The following is an 8839-nucleotide window of genomic DNA, read 5'->3' as shown; positions in this document are numbered from 1 at the left end:
CTCCAAGCCAGCAACATGCTGCTGGGTGCAGCATAGACCAAGGCAATGAGCACAGCTCTCACTGCTGGCAGTAAAGGTACCCACTGACATCTTTGATAAACGCGGCTGAAACAAGTATGACTTTCTTTTTAGCAATGTTGTTGTTTACCAGATAAAGACTCGAGGCTACAAAAACATAAAGATTTACAGTAAAGACAGATTCACATTAAGAAAACCTCTAAAGGTTTACAGTGTGTTTTAAAATATATGTAGGCTTGGGAGAGAAAAAGAATAAAATGGTTTTAAAAAGACAGCGAGGAGCTAGGTGTGGTGGTACACACCTTTAATCCCAGCACTCAGGAGATAGAGGCAAGCAGATCTCTGTGATTGCAAAGTAAACTTGGTATGCAGAGTGAATTCCAGGACAGGTAAAAGTTACACAGAGAAACCCTGTCTCAAAAAATAAATAAATAAATAAATAAATAAATAAATAAATAAATAAAAGTAAAGATGGAGAAAATCTGCATACTGTACGACATTATATTGTCATTGTATCGTTTGACTGCTAAGGAAATAACAACAAATGTTAAAACAAATGCTGCTGGATCAATCCAATTTATATATTTTAAAAATGCTTTGTCTCAAAAATTTAAGTCTAAGGACAAGTTACTGGGGAAAAGGATTTCTATTTTTGTTTCCACAGGAAATGAAAAGCTGTGGATTCCTTCCAGACTAACGTGGTTTGATCAAGCCAGACCCCCTGAAAGTGTCCCGGGTAATCCAACATTCAAAAGAGTTGGGACAAGCCAGCCTTGCAGACTACAACCAGGATTTCTGCATCTTCTTATGATCCCTGTGACAGTGCTCCCTATCAGCAGGAAGTAGTTTGGAAAGAATAACACCCAAATTCCCAAATATTGTTTATAAATGTTTGTTTTCATTTATATGGGGTTGGTTATAAATGGTTAATGAGCACAGTCAATCTCTTTTTAAAGGTAAAAAGGGGATTATGGTATAGATATGAATACTTTGTTTTGGAATGGATTTTCATTTATTGGTCCAAATTTAAAGTCAATTTTGTGATATGTATATTTCTCCTCTTGTTTATGTATTGTGTTTATATAGCTCATTTAGAAATGCAATGTATAAATTAGTACATATTATAGATAGTCACTTATGATAGTCAAAACTTAGAGTTAAGTTACTTAGATTTTCAAGATGTATTTGAGATGGATAGGCATTCTTCAAACCTTTCAAAGACCTACAGAATATGGCATTTAAAATGGTTTATGGTTTTTCTTGACAGTGAGGCATAAATGCTCCTGGCAACACCACCTGCGTCAGAAATATAAATGGACATCAAAAAAAAAAAAAAAAAAAAGGGTTATAAAGTTTGCTTTCAATATGGCAAGACTAGCCATTTGGGCAAGATACTACTCTTGTCTGGACTGTTCGACTTTATGCTGTATAAACTGGACATGCAGGACTGCTGATTCAAGATGGACATTTCTACAGGGTTCCCGCTTCATGGAAGAGTCTGCCAGACAGTCTACAGGACACAGAGAAAAGTGACTGACAAACTGCCAACACAGGCAGACAGTTTAAAGTTTCCTGCTTTGCTGAAGAGTCTGCCAGAGACACTATGGATTAAAGATAAGTTTCATATAGGACTTTAGACTCACAAAAATAAGATAGATGATAGAATATTTTTTTAAATCTTGCTAAATGTTAATGGACTAAATACTGTTAACTGTGACTCTTATTTGATAACTGTTGTGTGATATATTTTGCTATGTTAAAACCTTCTTTTTATTTAGACAGAAAAGAGGAGATGATGGGAAATGTCATTCTGTATATATGTTTCTCATACTGTTTAATGAATAAAGTACTGTTGGCCAATAGGAAAGCAAGATAGGTGGGACTAGGAGACAAGGAGAATTCAAGGAAGTAGTAAGGAGGAGTCAGCATGTAGAGACCAGGGAGAGCACAACGCCAGCCCCTCTCCGGTAAGATGAGACCATGTGGAAATACTTAGATTAATAGAAATGGGTTAATACTTAAGACAGAGCTAGCGGATAAGAAAAAATAACTGGCCAACAGAATTATATCTAATATAGTGTCTCTCTGTGTATTAATTGGTGGGTTCGGGTGGTGGGGAAAACCTTACTTCTTACATAGCAGGGATGTAAACTTCTTTGTCTGAAATAAAGCAGAGTCTGAGAAGTTGCTTTGGCTACAGAAATGTGGGTGGAAGTCACTACCATCCACTTCCAAAGAAAGCTTTAAGAAGATCCGCCAGTCTACCATAAAATTTAAACTGCTATACTTGGTAATAGTCTGTTGGTTAAAGAAAACAGAGTGAGGATTTCACAATACAATGCAGGCAAATGGACAGAACTGGGGGAAAAAAAAAAACTATCCTAAGTGAAGTAACCCAGACCCAGAAAGACAAATGCAGTATGTACTCACTCGTAAGTGGGTTTTAGACATAAAGCAAAGAATAATCAGCCTACAGTCTACAATCCCAGAGAAGCTAGATAACAAAGAAGATCCTAAGATAGACATACATGGATCCGTCTAGGAAGGGAAAATAGACATGATCTCCTGAAACCTTCATCCAGTAACTGAGGAAAGCAGATGCAGAGATTCACAACCACCCATCATACCAAGCTCCTGAAGTGTAGTGGGAGAGAGGAGGAGAGATGATATGAGCAAAGGGGTCAAGTCCGTGATGGGGAAACAAGCAGAACCAGCTGACCCAAGCTAGTGGGAGCTCACTGACTCCAGATTGACAGTTGCGGAATCTGCATAGGACCAAAGTAGACCCCCTGAATGCAAGTGACAGATAATTATGTGCCTTGGGCAGTTTGTGGGGTCACTGGCAGTGGGACCAGGAGCTATCCCTAACGAATGAACTGACTTTGGGTAGCCCATTTCCTATGATACCTTGGTCAGTCTAGACCCTGGGAAGGGAGGAGGAGGGCTGGTCCTGCCTCTGTGATGATGGATCAGAATTCGTGACTTGCCATGGGAGCCTTACCCTCTCTGAGGAGCAGGTGGAGGTGAGATAAGAGGAAGGTGTAGGGAAGCAGGAAGAGGGGAGGGAGGGGAAACTGGGATCAGTATATAAAATAAAGCAAGAAAAGAAATGAAAAGTTCACTGTGCAGAGCTGTGTGTCACTGAGCCCTGTACAAGAAAAAGAGTAGAATCTGGTCTCGTTAACAGTGGAAAGCAATAGCTGCCTGAACCTTACAGGAAAGGGGGTGAACACTTCAGGCTGCAATCATTGTCTGGCTGCAGTAAGAACACTGAAGTTCAAGCTCAGCTCAAAAGATGAAATCTCTCTCTATTGACAGCAGTCTTCTGTGGTGACCTCTCCAAAGAATGCAACAAAAGAACAAGGCTAAAAACTATGTCCAGATATGACATCTGCAAGGGTGTTTGTAAACAGAGAGTTAGCAAAATGAAACTCACTGCCTCCCTTCTCTTCAGGTTAGGAAATTCCTAAGCTATAAAGCAACTTGTAGCATCAGTCCCAAAGGGCCACAGTATAGCAATGACTGCCCATTCTTCTTCCCCAAGGACTCTTTTGACACTTGATTAAATACCACAGAGCCTTCCTCAATTTCCTTAAACCTGACTTCATCAACCTTCACCAGACACTACTGCCCTGCAGGTGCAAATGTATTGAGGCTATAGGATTCTGAGAATATTTTTTGAGTATTGGACTTGTTTAGAGGAGTGTGTGTGAGTGTATGTGTGTATGTGTGTGTGTGTGTGTTACAATGTTTTTGTGTGTGCACATGTGCCTGTATGCATTTACAGTCCAGAGGTCTACATTAACTGTTTTCTTGAACATGGTCTCTCCTCTCTCCATGACCTGGAAGCACACCATCATGGGAAGTCTGGCTGGCAGCATCTGCCTTCTCAGCACTGGGAGACATAGGCAGCTGGGCCTGACATGTTACATGGGTACAAAAGATAAAAACCCATGTCCCTGTGATTATGTAGAAAGCACTTGAATAAAACAAATCTCCAGCCCCTGGACTTATTTCTTCAGAGACCACACCAAACTACTTGGCTTACACTTGATGCATGACAGAATACCTCCTCCCTTGTCCTTATCACCCCATATGATGTCATCCCATGTCCCAATTTCATGTTGCAAATTTGGTGCAATGATAATTAACCTTCTACATAAGAAGCATTTCAAAACAGCGAAGCAACCTCTAACGTCACCTTTTCAGCTGCCAGAACAAATCTCTCAATACTAGAAAAAAATGAGAAAGTGGTTCCTTAGGGTTATGCTTAAGTCACAGAGTCTCCTCGTTTACTCCTATTGTACTCTGTCAGATGGAATATATTGTCAGCCAAGCCTTCTCGAAGGCCAAAGTCTCTTAGCATTTATGTCACTACAAGAGTATGTGTCACTCATAGCTGTTGCTGTACCTTACTATTTACAATAAAAATTCCTGTGAAATAGGCCACAATTATCTGCAGAAGATATGCTGGCTTTGGTCACATCTTATATTTTATTCCCCCTATTTCCAGTCCATAAATCCTTTCTACTAAGAGTAATTCTTCTTATTTGTTGTAGTTATAGACATCAGGATAAATTCTGATTGACTAAAGCCAGTGTGAGTAATTTGTTCGTGAATGCACTCCCACAATAGGATGAACTGGTTCATCCTATGGGTAACAGACTGTTGTTCAACATTTCTCCCTAAATTTTGAATAAGACCAAACCATCTACTACAATATACATTAGCTATTTAATTTAGCGGCCCACTATTGTATGGTTAATTTGTGTATGAAGGTGTAATGAAGAGACTAGTGAGTAAGAAGCATGCTAAATTCAAATTATGATGGTGCAGCAGGCTGTGAACAGCCCACAAGCACCAGATATATACAGTTCACAGGCTCCTCATCATAAAAACAGGTCCCTAACAACCAGCCTAAAGAACAGAGAGTTATGCCCTTAAAAGCTTAGTGTCATGGCTACCTAAACAAGACTGCACATGTGGGGTGGTGGTGCATGCCTTTAATCTCAGCACTTGGGAGGCAAAGGAAGACAGATCCCAGGGTCTGAGGCCAGCCTAGTCTATAGAGTTGAATTCCAGGACATCCAGAGCAACATAGAGAAACCATGTCTCAAAAAAAAAAAAAAAAAAAAAAAAAAAAAGACTGCACAATGACAACAGTTGATAGGACTCTTACAAGGCTCTACCACTAAGTGAAGAGCTACTGGCAATTAATAGCTACTGAGAAAGAATCAGCCTTCCATAGGGTGAGCTCCTAATAGGTTATCCAATTCCAAGAGGTCACCTCTAAACATGTATACATATAAGTAATACTAAAGATTCAACAGGTCTGTATACACATGTGTGAACATAAACGTGTATTTGTGTGTATATGTGCATGTTATATAACAATAATAATTAAAGACTAAAAGGTTAATAATATGAGTAGGAGTAGGTGGAACATGGGAGAAGTTGGAATAAGAACCAAAACCCAAACTACAAACTGCCATTAAAAGGCAAACCAATTCAGAACAGTGTTGACTGTGTTCAATACTGGTCACGTGTCCCTACTGCAAAGTAACAGGCAAAATCATACTTGTTTTGACATCTGTACCCACATGTATCACACTGAAAGGATTTTCCTGCCCATGGCATCCATGTGAATTTTGTAGAGAATATTATCCACAAAGCACTTGCCACAGTGCTGGCAGCTGTGCCGAAGGTGATGGTCCTGGAGCACCCTGTGGAGGCTGGAAAACTTGGCTGCCTGTTTCCTATGCTGTGGATACTGGTGTGAGAACTTCTCATCCCTGCTGCCTGGACCATAGTTCCTCTTACTATGCAATAGCTGAGGTTACTGGGGGGGGGGGATGCTCTGAGGAATACTTCCTGACACAGCAGAAACTGCTGCTTGGCCAAAGGACTGCGGAATCATGAAAGACTTTTCACCTAGCAGAAAATGGCATCAGAGAGGCAGAGTTTGGCTTTTTCAGGCAGCAAGCTGGCCAGCTCTCCTACTTAGAGCTGACTAAAAAAGCCTCATCAATGATGAGTTCTTGGGGATCTCTTGGCAGGCCATCAGATGGTGTGGATTTCACCACAGATTTATAGCAGTCAGTCTGGGACTTCATGGGTAAAATCATTAAAGGAATTTGGTTTCTGGACCACCTTGGAAAATGAACTTAAATTGATTGGTGCTCTTCTTCTATACCCCAGATTGCCTGTTTAACAGAATCCCCAGATCTTCCAGGCATTCCTGGAACCCTTTCACCAAGTTAAAAGGATCTGCTTTCTTTTCATCTGTCATTGTGCATTTCTTTGATGGGAGATGTCATTCTATAAATATGTTTCTTGTATGAATAAAGCACTGTTGGCCAACAGGAAAGCAAGATAGGCAGGACTAGGAGACAAGGAGGTTTCAGGAAGAGGTAGGAGGAGACTCAAAATGTAGGACCAAGAGAACTGAGGTCCGGATCCTCTCTCTGATAAGACCACATGGAAATACTTAGATTAATAAAATAGGTTAATATTTAAGTCAGAGCTAGCCAATAAGAAACACTAGTAACAGGCCAACAGCATTATATCTAACATAGCATCTCTGTGTGTTATTTGGGGCTAGGGCGGTGAGGGACCAGGCAGGTGGGTAGGAAAACATGCTCATAACATGTCTCTCTTTCTTTTAAGTTGAAAGTTTGTTGCTTCTTTTCACCCCATGTCAATTCTACCTCTTTCTTCACACTGCAACACTGATGAACTATCAAATAACTGGAGACACAGCAAAGGACTGCAGAAGGCTACTAAAACTCAGAGCCCCACAGAGGTCTCATGACTACCCACTGAGGGAAATCCCCCACCTCATTCACCCCTGCCACCTCCTCAGCTGAGGCTGCTGTTTATACTATTCTTTTAACTCATGCTTCTCCTGTAGAAGGGAAAATTAAATATAAGTTATCTGTAACATTACTTAGGCAATCACCGAGAATGTACTGGTTACAGTGTCTGGATACAGGTGCCCCATAAGGAGGCTCACAATGTCCCTGGAAATTATGGTGCAGCTGAATTTGTGTGACATTTTGTGGAGAATTTAATAAGGTTTAACCCCTCTGCTTTTCTAGACAGAAAATACAGCACTTACACTTTTAATGAAATTTTACTTAGCTAAAGCTCAATGGGGGGAGGGCCTTTTATCACAGGTAATATTAAAATCATAAATATTTTAAAATAAAATTATCCATTACCTCTAATACATGTTGGTGTCCAAGTTCTTTGCATATAAAACCATTTGTATTGGGCAGCCAACCAACGCTGACATTTAATCTCCAGATTTCAATCATTTGTAACTATAGCTAAGAAAACAAAAATAAATTATGCCTTGTGGATAAGATTATCAGATACTTATTAGAAAAAAATAATCTCATTGGGAATCTTTGTCCAAAATTTATAATCCTCACTTCCTCATCACTCACAAATTAATATGATACATATTATTCTCTAGTCAAAACCAAATTTGCTTAGAGCAGTAACATGAACAAATACTGTTTCTTCCGGTGTGAGAATGCAGAAAGGGCAGAAAAGCGGTGGGGGGGGGGGGGAAACCAAGTGAAAGTACAGGGAGACCTTTAGGGAGCCATGACTGCAAAGCTGTGACACTACTCTGCCAGTGCTGTGACCTGAGTAACAAATAGCCAACTGTAAGAGTGGCGCTCTAGGCTTGCCATGGGGGATGGGGGGGGGGACAAAGACAGAAGAGCTCATTGCAGTGGCTTAATTAAACGTGTGAGATGAGAAAGACTGTACTGAATGGAGAATCACTACAGTCTGTGAGAGTAAACAATGGATAGTTCTGCAGAGGGCCTAAATTGCCTTCCAAGAAATCCTCATTTGGCAGAATAGGAACCATACAAAGAAACCAGTCAATTAACTTCTAGTTCACACGTGACATACTGCAACAATGCCAAGGCACATGAGATTGTTTGTATAGATATGAACCTTTAATACCCTTGATACTGACCAGGAAATCTGCTCTCAGAGATATGTAATGGTGAGGTGACAGAAAATTGAATTAGAGAAATAGGAGAATTTCCAACCTATATAACAACATGGTTTCTCTCGCTTGGTTTGACAAGTCACACCATGCTAACCCTCATGAAAGAGAAAGAGATGGAGTTCAAGGAAGCAAGTCACACATAGATCAATAACCATGTGTGAGAGTCAGTAATGGGCAATTTCAGTGGAAAGATTGAACAATGCCAGTTCATATCCCAAGTGCCTTAATGCCTTCCAGTTTGTCACTGTATCCAATCCACATTTGGGATTTCACTTAGTCTTTTCATTGCCTTCTCATCACAGATCCAAAGGTTTGACTCCTGTGACCCAGGTATTCTGACAAGTCATAGCTACTACCCATAAATGAACAGTTTGTGGACAAACATTGACCTTCTCCACATAAGGTCCTCATGCGCTTACTGTTGAACTAACACAAGGCAAGGAAAATAGACGTCAGTTAGGTCTTATGCAACCTCAACAAATCTGCACTTGACAGATTGCTCCATAGGCTTGTTGCTTTGTGTCTCTTCTGATCAAACACATCAACCAAATAGACAATCACCAAGGATACAGACTGATGTCCATGGGCCCATTGGTTCACTGATACTACACAACCTCAAACAAATGCACTCATCTGGTAGCTCTCATTGAGCTGTTCATAACAAGCATCATAGTCAGAAGATTTCAAAAAGGCCTTGAAAAACAAAGGGACTTAAACTCAATCCCCATAATAAAACAAGATTTCTTCAGAATTGCATTTGTTTGGGCTTCAAACATCTAGAAGTTACTTTTT

General features: G+C 40.2%; 1 pseudogene; it reads right to left on the bottom strand.

The window, feature by feature from the left end:
- Positions 1-5547: 5547 nt before the first annotated feature.
- The window catches only part of LOC127223896 (zinc finger protein Pegasus-like), a 35060-nt pseudogene continuing 31768 nt past the window's right edge, over positions 5548-8839 (bottom strand).

Source organism: Phodopus roborovskii, unplaced genomic scaffold, assembly GCF_943737965.1.
Source record: "Phodopus roborovskii unplaced genomic scaffold, PHOROB, whole genome shotgun sequence".
NCBI classification, from domain to species: Eukaryota; Metazoa; Chordata; class Mammalia; order Rodentia; family Cricetidae; genus Phodopus; species Phodopus roborovskii.
Note: the sequence above shows the minus strand (reverse complement) of the source record. Positions and strands in the feature narration are given on the sequence as shown.